This window comes from Rhamphochromis longiceps, linkage group LG20, assembly GCF_057381845.1.
Source record: "Rhamphochromis longiceps isolate RC_006_pf linkage group LG20, R_longiceps_female_GT1.1, whole genome shotgun sequence".
In the NCBI taxonomy this organism is placed as follows: Eukaryota; Metazoa; Chordata; class Actinopteri; order Cichliformes; family Cichlidae; genus Rhamphochromis; species Rhamphochromis longiceps.
In genome coordinates this window covers 10,803,326-10,824,589 of record NC_140576.1, presented here as the reverse complement: position 1 = coordinate 10,824,589, position 21,264 = coordinate 10,803,326, and the positions used below count along the sequence as shown (strand labels likewise).

At 43.3% G+C, this 21,264-nt stretch overlaps 1 long non-coding RNA gene and 3 pseudogenes across 1 annotated transcript; all 4 read right to left on the bottom strand.

The window, feature by feature from the left end:
• Nucleotides 1-1,050: 1,050 nt before the first annotated feature.
• On the bottom strand, nt 1,051-5,118 carry LOC146644991 (tonsoku-like protein; annotated as a pseudogene).
• A 3,131-nt stretch (nt 5,119-8,249) lies between these two features.
• Nucleotides 8,250-11,252, bottom strand: LOC146644990 (tonsoku-like protein; annotated as a pseudogene).
• A 4,205-nt stretch (nt 11,253-15,457) lies between these two features.
• LOC146644989 (tonsoku-like protein) lies at nt 15,458-17,623 on the bottom strand (annotated as a pseudogene).
• Nucleotides 17,624-18,093: 470 nt separating this feature from the next.
• Nucleotides 18,094-19,457, bottom strand: LOC146644988 (uncharacterized). The gene is made up of 4 exons (XR_014909168.1): nt 19,337-19,457; nt 19,031-19,151; nt 18,380-18,486; nt 18,094-18,246 (listed from the first exon to the last, which is right to left on the bottom strand). It is a non-coding gene; the product is annotated as an uncharacterized LOC146644988 (long non-coding RNA).
• Between the last annotated feature and the right edge of the window lie 1,807 nt (nt 19,458-21,264).

Here is a 21,264-nt window from a genome sequence, read left to right as displayed (position 1 = left end):
ATTCAAAGTCTATGGAGACTTGAGTGAAAATGACAGCTGAAATTCTGTAACAGAGGCGTTTTCAACTCCTCATATCTCCTAGATGTATTTTTCTTTAGAGACCTGAAAACCGCCTTGATTTTTTTTTTCCTTTTTTATTAAAGCCTGCTGATTGTTACAGTGAAAGAATGATGTCGACAGTCCGTGTACTTTTGGAGTTACAGAACATTTTGTAAGACGAAGAAACGGCAGTTTTCACCTCTCAGTTGTGGTAAACGCTTGAAATATATTATAGGGCAGGCTGCGGCGTAGAGAACGCGCTTTGGGAGCGAGAGACCCAGGTTGAAATCTAGCCAGTGGCAGTATCTAATATCTTTCCCTAATTCACTTTATAATTACAAATTCTCAACACTTGAACATTCCCACGTGTGTTCTGATCAAAACAGTGCAAGAATGAGCTCTTTAGCTTTTGATTTACAACTTATCCACATTTCTTTGCGGACACTCCTGCATGTCACAAATACATTGCACAAAGCGCATCTGTGGCTGTGTACCATTCGTGGTGCGTTGGCTCCCTCTACTGGTACGCGCCTCATTCAAATGTCGCCACACATTTAAAATTGCAGGGTGTCTTTACACTGTCATAGCTCCTAGATAGATTTCTTCAGAGCTGAAAATCGCTGTGATTATTCACCATAGCCTGCTTTGTCTTACAGTGAAAGAACGATGTCAACGTATAACATCGTTGGTTACTTTAATTATGTTTGTTTTTTTAAATCAAATCCTACAAAACAGGACCATTGTGACACAAAACCTCTCACACACTAACACAAACTCTTTATACAGATACAGAGCTTTACATGTATAAATAAGGCAGACAAAAATGCATAAAACACAAGCTATCCACAGACTGTCGGTGGACGCCATGTCACTTTATTTTGTTTTTATCTTGTTTCTTTTTGGTGTAGCCTCATTAAACAAAATGTTTATAAAAATGACCACTTTTATTATGAATTATTAGGAAATTAATAATTCATTATTAATTATTTATTATGAACACACCTGCCACCCTCAAGTAGAGGTGGCAGAGAGGAGGCACTTGGAGTTTCGGTCGAGAAAGTGTCCGTGTGACTGAGTCCTGTCCCAGCTCTGCTTCAAGGTCTGTCGGTCCAGCTTGTTGAGGGTCTGAGAGCAAAGACTGATATCCTGGACCAGCTCTGACAAACTGTCCAGGTCTTGACTCTCCCAGGGGCCAGAGACCTGACAACCTGCAGGTTAAGCAACAAAGAATCATTTTATTTCATATCCATAATTTCCATTTTCCCCCCTATAAATATTTGACATCCAAATGTAGCCTGTTAGCTAGCATTCAGCAATGTTTTCTGCTCCATAAAATGTAAAATTAATTCACAGCTAATCTTTTTTTTAAATCTTTAAACCACACTTCTATATTGTAATGTCTGTGTGTGTAATCATCATGTAACACCTCTGTGCATACATACTAAATGTTCAAACTTAGAAATGCGTCAAAAGGAAACGCACTGATAGCAAGAAACAAACTGTTGCCAAGTACAACTTTGCACAGGTGATAAAAACATCAAAGAAATCCAAATTGTGAATTAGTGTGAAACGGTGAATCTAAGAATAGCTTTAGAAAAAAAAAGGAACTCCATGGAGTATCTCCAAGTTCAGACATACCTTCGAGGTTTAGAAGTGTCAGTGGTCGACGGGCCTCTCTGACAGACGCCAGGATGTTGTAAAGTCCCACTGATGTAACAGACGGATTTCCTGACAGATTCAGACTCACCAGTGTGGGACACGATGAGAGGCACCTGTGAAATAATAAGAAAAAGTCCAACAGGCCAGTAAAGAGTGACAATTTAAACAAAGGCAAAGCCCCACTAACATGAGTAATAACTGAGCCGTAGAAATGACGCCCTCACACACACACACACACCTCGCCAAGGTAGCTACACTGCTGTCTGTCAGCCCATTTGCAGCCAGGCTGAGGTGGGTCAGAGAGCACTCGTCCTGCAAAAACACAAAAGTCTTAACCTGATTGCACAATTATATCTTTCGACAATAAATGACATTGCATGATTTTTGCGTGCACACCTGTGACAGGACTTTGGCGAGGTGTTCCAGTGCCGGGTAATCAGCAGGCCCTCTGCAGACAGCTGACAGGTCCACGTGTGTGAGGCAGTGGAGGGGCAGAGTCTTTAACACCAGCTCAAAGCCGGTGGAGCCCAGGGGATTGAGGGACAGGCACACTGCTTTCAAATGGCCTGTGCCTGAACGTTCAGAAGATGTAAAGTTAGTTGCAGTTTTGCTTATGGGTGGGAGTTCAGTGAAGCTTAAGGCTTCAGTCAGCTGCTTGTTAGAGAGTCACCTGTGAGCGCGCTGGCTAGCAGCAGTCGATGCTGCTGAAGGAAATGAGCAGTGAGACCTGCAGAGACCGCTTGGCTAGCACAGGGCAGCAGGACAGCAGACAGGACAGAGACTCAGACACGCCGTCCCCCAGTGGGTTCATACTGAGGTCCAGCTCCTCCAGGCACTTTGAGTGGAAACGAGCAGAAAAAGCAAATGATCACGAGAGCCAATTCTCTCTGACAGATATCATTGATACGAATCAGGTTAGCTTGTTATTAAGATCTAAGGTAGTTATTAAGACCAGAGGTACTTAAATACAGGTTAGATGGTAAACCTGGAGCTGCCACTATTGGCTAGCTGAGGCCCTTACCGGGAATGCAGGTGCACTCTGTCCCTTTAAAGCATTTACAGCCTTCTCCAGGCCGTCCCCTGTAATGCAGTTGGCAGAAATGTCCAGCAGCTGCAGACGAGGCATGGTGAGCGTTGTGGCAATCAGCTCAGGGAGAAGGTCGTCAGACATACGGTTTCCAGAAATTCGCAGCTCCGTGAGGCTGGCCTGAAGTTTTAGGGCACGGAGGAGCGGGCTGAGGGAAGAGGCGGCCAAACCGAGACATTTGGAGTCCTGACACGGAGGAACCCCGGTCCCGAACCTCACATAGCCGGGAGACACGCTTGTTCTCATCTACAGGTAGAAAGAGATGGTACTTCATAACAGAATACAAGAATGCACATGTGTCCGTTTTATAATGCATTTCCTCTGTGTTGCTCACCCACTGCTAGACTTTGACAGGCCTTCTTGTATCGCTCAGGGAGAGGAGGGAGATCCCCACGAGCAAACGTCAGCCAGAACCCACAACACAAACCCATCAGTTATCCTGCACTGGTGCGGGAAAGTGAAGCCAAGGATTCAATCCCAAAAACTGTGATTCCTTCAGTGTCTCCTGGAAGCTGGCTCCAAAAGCAAGTCAGCATCCAGTCTGGTAATAGAAATGGTTCTAATCTTTACAGTTTCTCAGATTGTAGTTTCTCAGGCAGCTTGTTAACATAATCAGCCCTTCACCTTCTTACCAGAATCATACAGTCTAAAACCTGCACGCCTCATCTGGGTAAGAAAGATGAAGTCATTGTGGAAGGACCTAGAACCTCCATTCCTTCTATCAGTGATTTAATGAAAAGACCTCTGTGTCTATGAGAAAGTCTATTTTATGAATTTGGGCCATACTTTGCCTAAGAAAAGGAGTATGCTCACTGGCTGACATGCAAGCTGTTTCACAGTCATAGCCGTCCTCTTGTCACTGTGGGTTTTTTTTTTTTTTAAATCCAACCTCACCTCTTCATTTGTGTGCAGGACGGCCAGTAGCTGGTCCTGCGGGGAGAGCAGAGCGCCTTCTTTCTGCAGAGAGAGACGAGGCAGGAGGCCACATTTCTGGTAGTAACGCTGAGCTGCCTGCTCACACAGCCACGACACAGAGCAGGAGTTGGCCTCACTGGGATGCAGAGCAATGACCGGCGATTAAACAGAAATTAAAAACAAAACAAAACAACAAAAAAAACACTATACCAATCAGATTGGGATTTATTTTTATGTACTGCTCAAACTTAAAACTTTTCACCGACCTTTGTGGAACTGGGATCAGGAAGACGTCTTCCTGAACCCGGACCCTCATTCTGATTGGTGGAGGAAGTGACGTGGGCATAGGAGCAACCAAAGTTTGAGTTGGAGGCTAGAGTAAACAAAATAAAACATTCAAGCACTGTTAAAACATCTGTATTTAATGTCGTCAACTCTTTGTAGAAAGACAAAGCAGAGTCTGTGGAGGGATCAGAAAGTCTAAACATCAGGAAAGTAAAAGTTTGTCAGGTGATGCTACAAAACACCAAGGTATAACTATATATAAGATCCGAAATGGGCGATGTCATCTTTTACTCCTGGACAAAGCCCACGGCATCCAGGCAGCAGAAATATGTAAAAACAGCTCGCCCGTTTTGATCAGCTCGCGCTCATTTACTTCCACATTCATCACTGTTCAAAATGAATCAGAAATGAAGACACATCATCTTCAAGTTATATCCCCTAGTGACACTGAATTATAGTTATTCTCTCACTGAGTGTGCATTTCCTGAATAATTCATGTGTAGTCTCACTCTGACTATCACCTTTTCACACTTGGAGTGACTTATTCACAATCACTGTGTTGTGTGTATTTCCTTAGTTAGTGTTACTCCATCCGTAACTAACAAACAGCAAAAGAGCATTCCACTTCTGACCTAAGCATGGATAAGGAGAGGTGGGGGCGGTGTGTCTGATCTCCAATCGTCATCATCTGCATCCCCAAGCTGTTCTTTCTCTGAGAGAGGCCTCTACTGGACAGGGAGGAAACTGCAGATCCTGAAAGAAAAAGGGCACAACAAGCTAGAAAAGTGGGAAAAGCACGAAAAAGAAAAACCAAACAAACCCAGTCTAATCTGCAGGCCGTGTCCGAGTTCAAATACTTGTTTTGAATTCCAGCTGCAGAAGATAAGGCAGTTTCCTCTACTCTTGGCCCAGATGAGTGTGGTAAAAAGCAAACTTACAAATCAGATGTCCTTGCAGAGCCTTAACTCCATCCTGTACATCCGATATGGACTGAAGCTGTCTGGTGAGGCTTGCTATGAACACCAGCTGCCTGATAATGTTGATGACCCACTCTTTCTGTGAGCCCGCACAGCCTGTGTGTGTGGAGGGATGTCGGGAAAAAAACAAAACAAAAAAACAAAAAAACAATTAGCCTGAATTAGGACTAGTTGTCATCATTTTTTTTCACATAGCCACGGTTTTTTCTATGGTCTGTTTTTGGGCCATTAATGTAGTTTGGTAACAGCATTATGCTTAAAAATGTTCATCTTTTACTGTTACCTGTTGTGGATCACAAAGTTTAAAACTACTTAAAAACACACACAAACACAACAAAGTAACTCCACCGTGTGTCTATCCGGTCTTTAAGTGATGACGTGATCAATCCTACTTCTGGGCCCAAACTACTCTGCGTTTAATAAGGCTGTTGTGTTTTTAACATGTTTTAATGCTTTGTAACTTGTTCTATTTAATCTCAACAAGCCCCTTACAAAAAGTAAGTGATCACTGTCGGCCTCTCTCAGTTTTTATTACAACTATTCATTTTAAAGCTCAGTTTTTAAAACCTTACCATGTAACTACAGCCCAGGCAATGCAGCAGCACATTAATGACTAACCTGTATGTGGATGGATTATCTCAGTTGTTCTCTTGACTGAAGTTTGGTCCGTTTACAGCATCCTGCCATGCCACTGCATTTGTCCCTAACCATCGGGAACCCTCACCTTAATTCTTATCCAGTGGAAAAAAGTTCCCCTTCATCACTGTGTTAATGTTATGCTAACATAGCTGTTTCGCTAGTCACATAGCACATCACTATATACCAGCTAGCCAAACTTCAGTAACCCTACAAACATCACTGCTGCTTACTTTCCTGTCTTCATGTATGTCAGAAGTGATAGCAGAGCTGTGCCTTTTAATTTGTTTTAGAAATCCCTCAGTCAGAACCTGGTATATTATATTTAGACGGAAACTAGTGAGCTAACTCTCTGCTAACTTCTAACTTCAGACAGATTTTTAACTCTCAGTGATCATTTGACTTTGGAACCTGCAGTGTAGTTTGGGTACAGACACGCTAATGACCAGACTTAAAGACCAAATTTCGGGTCACTTTTGCTGGTCCCAAGCCCCAATAAAGAAGCTAGCTTGAAGCTTGACATAAAAAACAATAATTGCTAAGAAAAGTGTAATTTGTAGTTCTAAATATATTCTAAATGCATTTAGATCGTTTTTACTCACTTTATGTCTCTTCCACGATGTTACGTCTCTCTCCTATGTTGGTTACAATTACATAAGCACTTAGCAGGACAGTGGAAAAACCCAGGGCCACAGTGATACTGAGAATTCCACGGTGTTCACTGTCTTCAGCAACCTTACGAGGGCCGGTTGAACGGCTACAGTCTTATCATACACGTGCAGTGTTCCTACAAGCCATAAGGTTACCTTGAGTGAGGAAGATGATGATTGAATGTCCGTCTGAGTCCATAGGTTGAGGTGCAAGCACATTTCTCCCATTCTCCACAGAGGGCAGTGGCGCATAGGTGTGACGTCACTAACACTTAAGTTGCCTTAGAGTGATAGCAGAAAATTGTGAGCGTTACACTTGTATGCGGCTTGACGTAGGCACACATTGGCAGGGATGTGGTTGGAACGGCTGACTAGATAAGGCCTGGTGTCCAGCTAATGAAAAAGAGCCGAAAATTGGGGTGCGGCTGCGCAGGTGTGCACTTTAAATATAGCACTTTTGCCCTGTTATTCCGGGCCGCCCGATTGGCTCATGGGAACGTGACAGGCCCTATGGCAGAGATTGAGGACAGAGGGCAGTGGTTCGAATCCCATGCGGACCATATGTTGGGGACACAAAAAAAAAAAAAAAAAAAAAAAAATCCCTGGCTCTGAAATTCACTTGCTACGCTTGCTAGAAGCCTACAGGCGAGCCTACAGAATGGGCTCTCTCTGCCTTTTTTTTTTTTTTTTTAACCCCTGTCTCAAAATCTCTTCCATCAATCAATATTGGTTGTTATGGTTGCTATGGACGCCAAACACACCATGCATTGTCGCTTTCTCAATCTCTTCTTCATGTCCGAACAAACGCTCAATTTTGCCTTCATTAACACAAATTATACATCAAAATGTAGGTATTTTTCTTGCCTTTAACAAAATGGCACTGTCATTATTGTAGGAGTTGCCGTTTTCTCGCAAATGGCCTCGAAGCAACACAGTTAAAAAATGTCCACATTCAAAGTCTATGGAGACTTGAGTGAAAATGACAGCTGAAATTCTGTAACAGAGGCGTTTTCAACTCCTCATATCTCCTAGATGTATTTTTCTTTAGAGACCTGAAAACCGCCTTGATTTTTTTTTCCCTTTTTTATTAAAGCCTGCTGATTGTTACAGTGAAAGAATGATGTCGACAGTCCGTGTACTTTTGGAGTTACAGAACATTTTGTAAGACGAAGAAACGGCAGTTTTCACCTCTCAGTTGTGGTAAACGCTTGAAATATATTATAGGGCAGGCCGCGGCGTAGAGAACGCGCTTTGGGAGCGAGAGACCCAGGTTGAAATCTAGCCAGTGGCAGTATCTAATATCGTTCCCTAATTCACTTTATAATTACAAATTCTCAACACTTGAACATTCCCACGTGTGTTCTGATCAAAACAGTGCAAGAATGAGCTCTTTAGCTTTTGATTTACAACTTATCCACATTTCTTTGCGGACACTCCTGCATGTCACAAATACATTGCACAAAGCGCATCTGTGGCTGTGTACCATTCGTGGTGCGTTGGCTCCCTCTACTGGTACGCGCCTCATTCAAATGTCGCCACACATTTAAAATTGCAGGGTGTCTTTACACTGTCATAGCTCCTAGATAGATTTCTTCAGAGCTGAAAATTGCTGTGATTATTCACCATAGCCTGCTTTGTCTTACAGTGAAAGAACGATGTCAACGTATAACATCGTTGGTTACTTTAATTATGTTTGTTTTTTTTAAATCAAATCCTACAAAACAGGACCATTGTGACACAAAACCTCTCACACACTAACACAAACTCTTTATACAGATACAGAGCTTTACATGTATAAATAAGGCAGACAAAAATGCATAAAACACAAGCTATCCACAGACTGTCGGTGGACGCCATGTCACTTTATTTTGTTTTTATCTTGTTTCTTTTTGGTGTAGCCTCATTAAACAAAATGTTTATAAAAATGACCACTTTTATTATGAATTATTAGGAAATTAATAATTCATTATTAATTATTTATTATGAACACACCTGCCACCCTCAAGTAGAGGTGGCAGAGAGGAGGCACTTGGAGTTTCGGTCGAGAAAGTGTCCGTGTGACTGAGTCCTGTCCCAGCTCTGCTTCAAGGTCTGTCGGTCCAGCTTGTTGAGGGTCTGAGAGCAAAGACTGATATCCTGGACCAGCTCTGACAAACTGTCCAGGTCTTGACTCTCCCAGGGGCCAGAGACCTGACAACCTGCAGGTTAAGCAACAAAGAATCATTTTATTTCATATCCATAATTTCCATTTTCCCCCCTATAAATATTTGACATCCAAATGTAGCCTGTTAGCTAGCGTTCAGCAATGTTTTCTGCTCCATAAAATGGAAAATTAATTCACAGCTAATCTTTTTTTTAAATCTTTAAACCACACTTCTATATTGTAATGTCTGTGTGTGTAATCATCATGTAACACCTCTGTGCATACATACTAAATGTTCAAACTTAGAAATGCGTCAAAAGGAAACGCACTGATAGCAAGAAACAAACTGTTGCCAAGTACAACTTTGCACAGGTGATAAAAACATCAAAGAAATCCAAATTGTGAATTAGTGTGAAACGGTGAATCTAAGAATAGCTTTAGAAAAAAAAAGGAACTCCATGGAGTATCTCCAAGTTCAGACATACCTTCGAGGTTTAGAAGTGTCAGTGGTCGACGGGCCTCTCTGACAGACGCCAGGATGTTGTAAAGTCCCACTGATGTAACAGACGGATTTCCTGACAGATTCAGACTCACCAGTGTGGGACACGACGAGAGGCACCTGTGAAATAATAAGAAAAAGTCCAACAGGCCAGTAAAGAGTGACAATTTAAACAAAGGCAAAGCCCCACTAACATGAGTAATAACTGAGCCGTAGAAATGACGCCCTCACACACACACACACACACACACCTCGCCAAGGTAGCTACACTGCTGTCTGTCAGCCCATTTGCAGCCAGGCTGAGGTGGGTCAGAGAGCACTCGTCCTGCAAAAACACAAAAGTCTTAACCTGATTGCACAATTATATCTTTCGACAATAAATGACATTGCATGATTTTTGCGTGCACACCTGTGACAGGACTTTGGCGAGGTGTTCCAGTGCCGGGTAATCAGCAGGCCCTCTGCAGACAGCTGACAGGTCCACGTGTGTGAGGCAGTGGAGGGGCAGAGTCTTTAACACCAGCTCAAAGCCGGTGGAGCCCAGGGGATTGAGGGACAGGCACACTGCTTTCAAATGGCCTGTGCCTGAACGTTCAGAAGATGTAAAGTTAGTTGCAGTTTTGCTTATGGGTGGGAGTTCAGTGAAGCTTAAGGCTTCAGTCAGCTGCTTGTTAGAGAGTCACCTGTGAGCGCGCTGGCTAGCAGCAGTCGATGCTGCTGAAGGAAATGAGCAGTGAGACCTGCAGAGACCGCTTGGCTAGCACAGGGCAGCAGGACAGCAGACAGGACAGAGACTCAGACACGCCGTCCCCCAGTGGGTTCATACTGAGGTCCAGCTCCTCCAGGCACTTTGAGTGGAAACGAGCAGAAAAAGCAAATGATCACGAGAGCCAATTCTCTCTGACAGATATCATTGATATGAATCAGGTTAGCTTGTTATTAAGATCTAAGGTAGTTATTAAGACCAGAGGTACTTAAATACAGGTTAGATGGTAAACCTGGAGCTGCCACTATTGGCTAGCTGAGGCCCTTACCGGGAATGCAGGTGCACTCTGTCCCTTTAAAGCATTTACAGCCTTCTCCAGGCCGTCCCCTGTAATGCAGTTGGCAGAAATGTCCAGCAGCTGCAGACGAGGCATGGTGAGCGTTGTGGCAATCAGCTCAGGGAGAAGGTCGTCAGACATACGGTTTCCAGAAATTCGCAGCTCCGTGAGGCTGGCCTGAAGTTTTAGGGCACGGAGGAGCGGGCTGAGGGAAGAGGCGGCCAAACCGAGACATTTGGAGTCCTGACACGGAGGAACCCCGGTCCCGAACCTCACATAGCCGGGAGACACGCTTGTTCTCATCTACAGGTAGAAAGAGATGGTACTTCATAACAGAATACAAGAATGCACATGTGTCCGTTTTATAATGCATTTCCTCTGTGTTGCTCACCCACTGCTAGACTTTGACAGGCCTTCTTGTATCGCTCAGGGAGAGGAGGGAGATCCCCACGAGCAAACGTCAGCCAGAACCCACAACACAAACCCATCAGTTATCCTGCACTGGTGCGGGAAAGTGAAGCCAAGGATTCAATCCCAAAAACTGTGATTCCTTCAGTGTCTTCTGGAAGCTGGCTCCAAAAGCAAGTCAGCATCCAGTCTGGTAATAGAAATGGTTCTAATCTTTACAGTTTCTCAGATTGTAGTTTCTCAGGCAGCTTGTTAACATAATCAGCCCTTCACCTTCTTACCAGAATCATACAGTCTAAAACCTGCACGCCTCATCTGGGTAAGAAAGATGAAGTCATTGTGGAAGGACCTAGAACCTCCATTCCTTCTATCAGTGATTTAATGAAAAGACCTCTGTGTCTATGAGAAAGTCTATTTTATGAATTTGGGCCATACTTTGCCTAAGAAAAGGAGTATGCTCACTGGCTGACATGCAAGCTGTTTCACAGTCATAGCCGTCCTCTTGTCACTGTGGGGTTTTGTTTTTTTTTTAATCCAACCTCACCTCTTCATTTGTGTGCAGGACGGCCAGTAGCTGGTCCTGCGGGGAGAGCAGAGCGCCTTCTTTCTGCAGAGAGAGACGAGGCAGGAGGCCACATTTCTGGTAGTAACGCTGAGCTGCCTGCTCACACAGCCACGACACAGAGCAGGAGTTGGCCTCACTGGGATGCAGAGCAATGACCGGCGATTAAACAGAAATTAAAAACAAAACAAAACAACAAAAAAAACACTATACCAATCAGATTGGGATTTATTTTTATGTACTGCTCAAACTTAAAACTTTTCACCGACCTTTGTGGAACTGGGATCAGGAAGACGTCTTCCTGAACCCGGACCCTCATTCTGATTGGTGGAGGAAGTGACGTGGGCATAGGAGCAACCAAAGTTTGAGTTGGAGGCTAGAGTAAACAAAATAAAACATTCAAGCACTGTTAAAACATCTGTATTTAATGTCGTCAACTCTTTGTAGAAAGACAAAGCAGAGTCTGTGGAGGGATCAGAAAGTCTAAACATCAGGAAAGTAAAAGTTTGTCAGGTGATGCTACAAAACACCAAGGTATAACTATATATAAGATCCGAAATGGGCGATGTCATCTTTTACTCCTGGACAAAGCCCACGGCATCCAGGCTGCAGAAATATGTAAAAACAGCTCGCCCGTTTTGATCAGCTCGCGCTCATTTACTTCCACATTCATCACTGTTCAAAATGAATCAGAAATGAAGACACATCATCTTCAAGTTATATCCCCTAGTGACACTGAATTATAGTTATTCTCTCACTGAGTGTGCATTTCCTGAATAATTCATGTGTAGTCTCACTCTGACTATCACCTTTTCACACTTGGAGTGACTTATTCACAATCACTGTGTTGTGTGTATTTCCTTAGTTAGTGTTACTCCATCCGTAACTAACAAACAGCAAAAGAGCATTCCACTTCTGACCTAAGCATGGATAAGGAGAGGTGGGGGCGGTGTGTCTGATCTCCAATCGTCATCATCTGCATCCCCAAGCTGTTCTTTCTCTGAGAGAGGCCTCTACTGGACAGGGAGGAAACTGCAGATCCTGAAAGAAAAAGGGCACAACAAGCTAGAAAAGTGGGAAAAGCACGAAAAAGAAAAACCAAACAAACCCAGTCTAATCTGCAGGCCGTGTCCGAGTTCAAATACTTGTTTTGAATTCCAGCTGCAGAAGATAAGGCAGTTTCCTCTACTCTTGGCCCAGATGAGTGTGGTAAAAAGCAAACTTACAAATCAGATGTCCTTGCAGAGCCTTAACTCCATCCTGTACATCCGATATGGACTGAAGCTGTCTGGTGAGGCTTGCTATGAACACCAGCTGCCTGATAATGTTGATGACCCACTCTTTCTGTGAGCCAGCACAGCCTGTGTGTGTGGAGGGATGTCAGAAAAAAACAAAACAAAAAAACAAAAAAACAATTAGCCTGAATTAGGACTAGTTGTCATCATTTTTTTTCACATAGCCACGGTTTTTTCTATGGTCTGTTTTTGGGCCATTAATGTAGTTTGGTAACAGCATTATGCTTAAAAATGTTCATCTTTTACTGTTACCTGTTGTGGATCACAAAGTTTAAAACTACTTAAAAACACACACAAACACAACAAAGTAACTCCACCATGTGTCTATCCGGTCTTTAAGTGATGACGTGATCAATCCTACTTCTGGGCCCAAACTACTCTGCGTTTAATAAGGCTGTTGTGTTTTTAACATGTTTTAATGCTTTGTAACTTGTTCTATTTAATCTCAACAAGCCCCTTACAAAAAGTAAGTGATCACTGTCGGCCTCTCTCAGTTTTTATTACAACTATTCATTTTAAATCTCAGTTTTTAAAACCTTACCATGTAACTACAGCCCAGGCAATGCAGCAGCACATTAATGACTAACCTGTATGTGGATGGATTATCTCAGTTGTTCTCTTGACTGAAGTTTGGTCCGTTTACAGCATCCTGCCATGCCACTGCATTTGTCCCTAACCATCGGGAACCCTCACCTTAACTCTTATCCAGTGGAAAAAAGTTCCCCTTCATCACTGTGTTAATGTTATGCTAACATAGCTGTTTCGCTAGTCACATAGCACATCACTATATACCAGCTAGCCAAACTTCAGTAACCCTACAAACATCACTGCTGCTTACTTTCCTGTCTTCATGTATGTCAGAAGTGATAGCAGAGCTGTGCCTTTTAATTTGTTTTAGAAATCCCTCAGTCAGAACCTGGTATATTATATTTAGACGGAAACTAGTGAGCTAACTCTCTGCTAACTTCTAACTTCAGACAGATTTTTAACTCTCAGTGATCATTTGACTTTGGGACCTGCAGTGTAGTTTGGGTCCAGACACGCTAATGACCAGACTTAAAGACCAAATTTCGGGTCACTTTTGCTGGTCCCAAGCCCCAATAAAGAAGCTAGCTTGAAGCTTGACATAAAAAACAATAATTGCTAAGAAAAGTGTAATTTGTAGTTCTAAATATATTCTAAATGCATTTAGATCGTTTTTACTCACTTTATGTCTCTTCCACGATGTTACGTCTCTCTCCTATGTTGGTTACAATTACATAAGCACTTAGCAGGACAGTGGAAAAACCCAGGGCCACAGTGATACTGAGAATTCCACGGTGTTCACTGTCTTCAGCAACCTTACGAGGGCCGGTTGAACGGCTACAGTCTTATCATACACGTGCAGTGTTCCTACAAGCCATAAGGTTACCTTGAGTGAGGAAGATGATGATTGAATGTCCGTCTGAGTCCATAGGTTGAGGTGCAAGCACATTTCTCCCATTCTCCACAGAGGGCAGTGGCGCATAGGTGTGACGTCACTAACACTTAAGTTGCCTTAGAGTGATAGCAGAAAATTGTGAGCGTTACACTTGTATGCGGCTTGACGTAGGCACACATTGGCAGGGATGTGGTTGGAACGGCTGACTAGATAAGGCCTGGTGTCCAGCTAATGAAAAAGAGCCGAAAATTGGGGTGCGGCTGCGCAGGTGTGCACTTTAAATATAGCACTTTTGCCCTGTTATTCCGGGCCGCCCGATTGGCTCATGGGAACGTGACAGGCCCTATGGCAGAGATTGAGGACAGAGGGCAGTGGTTCGAATCCCATGCGGACCATATGTTGGGGACACAAAAAAAAAAAAAAAAAAAAAAAAAAAAAATCCCTGGCTCTGAAATTCACTTGCTACGCTTGCTAGAAGCCTACAGGCGAGCCTACAGAATGGGCTCTCTCTGCCTTTTTTTTTTTTTTTTTAACCCCTGTCTCAAAATCTCTTCCATCAATCAATATTGGTTGTTATGGTTGCTATGGACGCCAAACACACCATGCATTGTCGCTTTCTCAATCTCTTCTTCATGTCCGAACAAACGCTCAATTTTGCCTTCATTAACACAAATTATACATCAAAATGTAGGTATTTTTCTTGCCTTTAACAAAATGGCACTGTCATTATTGTAGGAGTTGCCGTTTTCTCGCAAATGGCCTCGAAGCAACACAGTTAAAAAATGTCCACATTCAAAGTCTATGGAGACTTGAGTGAAAATGACAGCTGAAATTCTGTAACAGAGGCGTTTTCAACTCCTCATATCTCCTAGATGTATTTTTCTTTAGAGACCTGAAAACCGCCTTGATTTTTTTTCCCTTTTTTATTAAAGCCTGCTGATTGTTACAGTGAAAGAATGATGTCGACAGTCCGTGTACTTTTGGAGTTACAGAACATTTTGTAAGACGAAGAAACGGCAGTTTTCACCTCTCAGTTGTGGTAAACGCTTGAAATATATTATAGGGCAGGCCGCGGCGTAGAGAACGCGCTTTGGGAGCGAGAGACCCAGGTTGAAATCTAGCCAGTGGCAGTATCTAATATCGTTCCCTAATTCACTTTATAATTACAAATTCTCAACACTTGAACATTCCCACGTGTGTTCTGATCAAAACAGTGCAAGAATGAGCTCTTTAGCTTTTGATTTACAACTTATCCACATTTCTTTGCGGACACTCCTGCATGTCACAAATACATTGCACAAAGCGCATCTGTGGCTGTGTACCATTCGTGGTGCGTTGGCTCCCTCTACTGGTACGCGCCTCATTCAAATGTCGCCACACATTTAAAATTGCAGGGTGTCTTTACACTGTCATAGCTCCTAGATAGATTTCTTCAGAGCTGAAAATCGCTGTGATTATTCACCATAGCCTGCTTTGTCTTACAGTGAAAGAACGATGTCAACGTATAACATCGTTGGTTACTTTAATTATGTTTGTTTTTTTAAATCAAATCCTACAAAACAGGACCATTGTGACACAAAACCTCTCACACACTAACACAAACTCTTTATACAGATACAGAGCTTTACATGTATAAATAAGGCAGACAAAAATGCATAAAACACAAGCTATCCACAGACTGTCGGTGGACGCCATGTCACTTTATTTTGTTTTTATCTTGTTTCTTTTTGGTGTAGCCTCATTAAACAAAATGTTTATAAAAATGACCACTTTTATTATGAATTATTAGGAAATTAATAATTCATTATTAATTATTTATTATGAACACACCTGCCACCCTCAAGTAGAGGTGGCACAGAGGAGGCACTTGGAGTTTCGGTCGAGAAAGTGTCCGTGTGACTGAGTCCTGTCCCAGCTCTGCTTCAAGGTCTGTCGGTCCAGCTTGTTGAGGGTCTGAGAGCAAAGACTGATATCCTGGACCAGCTCTGACAAACTGTCCAGGTCTTGACTCTCCCAGGGGCCAGAGACCTGACAACCTGCAGGTTAAGCAACAAAGAATCATTTTATTTCATATCCATAATTTCCATTTTCCCCCCTATAAATATTTGACATCCAAATGTAGCCTGTTAGCTAGCGTTCAGCAATGTTTTCTGCTCCATAAAATGGAAAATTAATTCACAGCTAATCTTTTTTTTAAATCTTTAAACCACACTTCTATATTGTAATGTCTGTGTGTGTAATCATCATGTAACACCTCTGTGCATACATACTAAATGTTCAAACTTAGAAATGCGTCAAAAGGAAACGCACTGATAGCAAGAAACAAACTGTTGCCAAGTACAACTTTGCACAGGTGATAAAAACATCAAAGAAATCCAAATTGTGAATTAGTGTGAAACGGTGAATCTAAGAATAGCTTTAGAAAAAAAAAGGAACTCCATGGAGTATCTCCAAGTTCAGACATACCTTCGAGGTTTAGAAGTGTCAGTGGTCGACGGGCCTCTCTGACAGACGCCAGGATGTTGTAAAGTCCCACTGATGTAACAGACGGATTTCCTGACAGATTCAGACTCACCAGTGTGGGACACGACGAGAGGCACCTGTGAAATAATAAGAAAAAGTCCAACAGGCCAGTAAAGAGTGACAATTTAAACAAAGGCAAAGCCCCACTAACATGAGTAATAACTGAGCCGTAGAAATGACGCCCTCACACACACACACACACCTCGCCAAGGTAGCTACACTGCTGTCTGTCAGCCCATTTGCAGCCAGGCTGAGGTGGGTCAGAGAGCACTCGTCCTGCAAAAACACAAAAGTCTTAACCTGATTGCACAATTATATCTTTCGACAATAAATGACATTGCATGATTTTTGCGTGCACACCTGTGACAGGACTTTGGCGAGGTGTTCCAGTGCCGGGTAATCAGCAGGCCCTCTGCAGACAGCTGACAGGTCCACGTGTGTGAGGCAGTGGAGGGGCAGAGTCTTTAACACCAGCTCAAAGCCGGTGGAGCCCAGGGGATTGAGGGACAGGCACACTGCTTTCAAATGGCCTGTGCCTGAACGTTCAGAAGATGTAAAGTTAGTTGCAGTTTTGCTTATGGGTGGGAGTTCAGTGAAGCTTAAGGCTTCAGTCAGCTGCTTGTTAGAGAGTCACCTGTGAGCGCGCTGGCTAGCAGCAGTCGATGCTGCTGAAGGAAATGAGCAGTGAGACCTGCAGAGACCGCTTGGCTAGCACAGGGCAGCAGGACAGCAGACAGGACAGAGACTCAGACACGCCGTCCCCCAGTGGGTTCATACTGAGGTCCAGCTCCTCCAGGCACTTTGAGTGGAAACGAGCAGAAAAAGCAAATGATCACGAGAGCCAATTCTCTCTGACAGATATCATTGATATGAATCAGGTTAGCTTGTTATTAAGATCTAAGGTAGTTATTAAGACCAGAGGTACTTAAATACAGGTTAGATGGTAAACCTGGAGCTGCCACTATTGGCTAGCTGAGGCCCTTACCGGGAATGCAGGTGCACTCTGTCCCTTTAAAGCATTTACAGCCTTCTCCAGGCCGTCCCCTGTAATGCAGTTGGCAGAAATGTCCAGCAGCTGCAGACGAGGCATGGTGAGCGTTGTGGCAATCAGCTCAGGGAGAAGGTCGTCAGACATACGGTTTCCAGAAATTCGCAGCTCCGTGAGGCTGGCCTGAAGTTTTAGGGCACGGAGGAGCGGGCTGAGGGAAGAGGCGGCCAAACCGAGACATTTGGAGTCCTGACACGGAGGAACCCCGGTCCCGAACCTCACATAGCCGGGAGACACGCTTGTTCTCATCTACAGGTAGAAAGAGATGGTACTTCATAACAGAATACAAGAATGCACATGTGTCCGTTTTATAATGCATTTCCTCTGTGTTGCTCACCCACTGCTAGACTTTGACAGGCCTTCTTGTATCGCTCAGGGAGAGGAGGGAGATCCCCACGAGCAAACGTCAGCCAGAACCCACAACACAAACCCATCAGTTATCCTGCACTGGTGCGGGAAAGTGAAGCCAAGGATTCAATCCCAAAAACTGTGATTCCTTCAGTGTCTCCTGGAAGCTGGCTCCAAAAGCAAGTCAGCATCCAGTCTGGTAATAGAAATGGTTCTAATCTTTACAGTTTCTCAGATTGTAGTTTCTCAGGCAGCTTGTTAACATAATCAGCCCTTCACCTTCTTACCAGAATCATACAGTCTAAAACCTGCACGCCTCATCTGGGTAAGAAAGATGAAGTCATTGTGGAAGGACCTAGAACCTCCATTCCTTCTATCAGTGATTTAATGAAAAGACCTCTGTGTCTATGAGAAAGTCTATTTTATGAATTTGGGCCATACTTTGCCTAAGAAAAGGAGTATGCTCACTGGCTGACATGCAAGCTGTTTCACAGTCATAGCTGTCCTCTTGTCACTGTGGGTTTTTTTTTTTTTTTTTAAATCCAACCTCACCTCTTCATTTGTGTGCAGGACGGCCAGTAGCTGGTCCTGCGGGGAGAGCAGAGCGCCTTCTTTCTGCAGAGAGAGACGAGGCAGGAGGCCACATTTCTGGTAGTAACGCTGAGCTGCCTGCTCACACAGCCACGACACAGAGCAGGAGTTGGCCTCACTGGGATGCAGAGCAATGACCGGCGATTAAACAGAAATTAAAAACAAAACAACAACAACAACAAAAAAACACTATACCAATCAGATTGAGCAGTACATAAAAATAAATCCCAAACTTAAAACTTTTCACCGACCTTTGTGGAACTGGGATCAGGAAGAAGTCTTCCTGAACCCGGACCCTCATTCTGATTGGTGGAGGAAGTGACGTGGGCATAGGAGCAACCAAAGTTTGAGTTGGAGGCTAGAGTAAACAAAATAAAACATTCAAGCACTGTTAAAACATCTGTATTTAATGTCGTCAACTCTTTGTAGAAAGACAAAGCAGAGTCTGTGGAGGGATCAGAAAGTCTAAACATCAGGAAAGTAAAAGTTTGTCAGGTGATGCTACAAAACACCAAGGTATAACTATATATAAGATCCGAAATGGGCGATGTCATCTTTTACTCCTGGACAAAGCCCACGGCATCCAGGCCGCAGAAATATGTAAAAACAGCTCGCCCGTTTTGATCAGCTCGCGCTCATTTACTTCCACATTCATCACTGTTCAAAATGAATCAGAAATGAAGACACATCATCTTCAAGTTATATCCCCTAGTGACACTGAATTATAGTTATTCTCTCACTGAGTGTGCATTTCCTGAATAATTCATGTGTAGTCTCACTCTGACTATCACCTTTTCACACTTGGAGTGACTTATTCACAATCACTGTGTTGTGTGTATTTCCTTAGTTAGTGTTACTCCATCCGTAACTAACAAACAGCAAAAGAGCATTCCACTTCTGACCTAAGCATGGATAAGGAGAGGTGGGGGCGGTGTGTCTGATCTCCAATCGTCATCATCTGCATCCCCAAGCTGTTCTTTCTCTGAGAGAGGCCTCTACTGGACAGGGAGGAAACTGCAGATCCTGAAAGAAAAAGGGCACAACAAGCTAGAAAAGTGGGAAAAGCACGAAAAAGAAAAACCAAACAAACCCAGTCTAATCTGCAGGCCGTGTCCGAGTTCAAATACTTGTTTTGAATTCCAGCTGCAGAAGATAAGGCAGTTTCCTCTACTCTTGGCCCAGATGAGTGTGGTAAAAAGCAAACTTACAAATCAGATGTCCTTGCAGAGCCTTAACTCCATCCTGTACATCCGATATGGACTGAAGCTGTCTGGTGAGGCTTGCTATGAACACCAGCTGCCTGATAATGTTGATGACCCACTCTTTCTGTGAGCCCGCACAGCCTGTGTGTGTGGAGGGATGTCGGAAAAAAACAAAACAAAAAAACAAAAAAACAATTAGCCTGAATTAGGACTAGTTGTCATCATTTTTTTTCACATAGCCACGGTTTTTTCTATGGTCTGTTTTTGGGCCATTAATGTAGTTTGGTAACAGCATTATGCTTAAAAATGTTCATCTTTTACTGTTACCTGTTGTGGATCACAAAGTTTAAAACTACTTAAAAACACACACAAACACAACAAAGTAACTCCACCATGTGTCTATCCGGTCTTTAAGTGATGACGTGATCAATCCTACTTCTGGGCCCAAACTACTCTGCGTTTAATAAGGCTGTTGTGTTTTTAACATGTTTTAATGCTTTGTAACTTGTTCTATTTAATCTCAACAAGCCCCTTACAAAAAGTAAGTGATCACTGTCGGCCTCTCTCAGTTTTTATTACAACTATTCATTTTAAAGCTCAGTTTTTAAAACCTTACCATGTAACTACAGCCCAGGCAATGCAGCAGCACATTAATGACTAACCTGTATGTGGATGGATTATCTCAGTTGTTCTCTTGACTGAAGTTTGGTCCGTTTACAGCATCCTGCCATGCCACTGCATTTGTCCCTAACCATCGGGAACCCTCACCTTAACTCTTATCCAGTGGAAAAAAGTTCCCCTTCATCACTGTGTTAATGTTATGCTAACATAGCTGTTTCGCTAGTCACATAGCACATCACTATATACCAGCTAGCCAAACTTCAGTAACCCTACAAACATCACTGCTGCTTACTTTCCTGTCTTCATGTATGTCAGAAGTGATAGCAGAGCTGTGCCTTTTAATTTGTTTTAGAAATCCCTCAGTCAGAACCTGGTATATTATATTTAGACGGAAACTAGCGAGCTAACTCTCTGCTAACTTCTAACTTCAGACAGATTTTTAACTCTCAGTGATCATTTGACTTTGGGACCTGCAGTGTAGTTTGGGTCCAGACACGCTAATGACCAGACTTAAAGACCAAATTTCGGGTCACTTTTGCTGGTCCCAAGCCCCAATAAAGAAGCTAGCTTGAAGCTTGACATAAAAAACAATAATTGCTAAGAAAAGTGTAATTTGTAGTTCTAAATATATTCTAAATGCATTTAGATCGTTTTTACTCACTTTATGTCTCTTCCACGATGTTACGTCTCTCTCCTATGTTGGTTACAATTACATAAGCACTTAGCAGGACAGTGGAAAAACCCAGGACCACAGTGATACTGAGAATTCCACGGTGTTCACTGTCTTCAGCAACCTTACGAGGGCCGGTTGAACGGCTACAGTCTTATCATACACGTGCAGTGTTCCTACAAGCCATAAGGTTACCTTGAGTGAGGAAGATGATGATTGAATGTCCGTCTGAGTCCATAGGTTGAGGTGCAAGCACATTTCTCCCATTCTCCACAGAGGGCAGTGGCGCATAGGTGTGACGTCACTAACACTTTTAGAGTGATAGCAGAAAATTGTGAGCGTTACACTTGTATGCGGCTTGACGTAGGCACACATTGGCAGGGATGTGGTTGGAACGGCTGACTAGATAAGGCCTGGTGTCCAGCTAATGAAAAAGAGCCGAAAATTGGGGTGCGGCTGCGCAGGTGTGCACTTTAAATATAGCACTTTTGCCCTGTTATTCCGGGCCGCCCGATTGGCTCATGGGAACGTGACAGGCCCTATGGCAGAGATTGAGGACAGAGGGCAGTGGTTCGAATCCCATGCGGACCATATGTTGGGGACACAAAAAAAAAAAAAAAAAAAATCCCTGGCTCTGAAATTC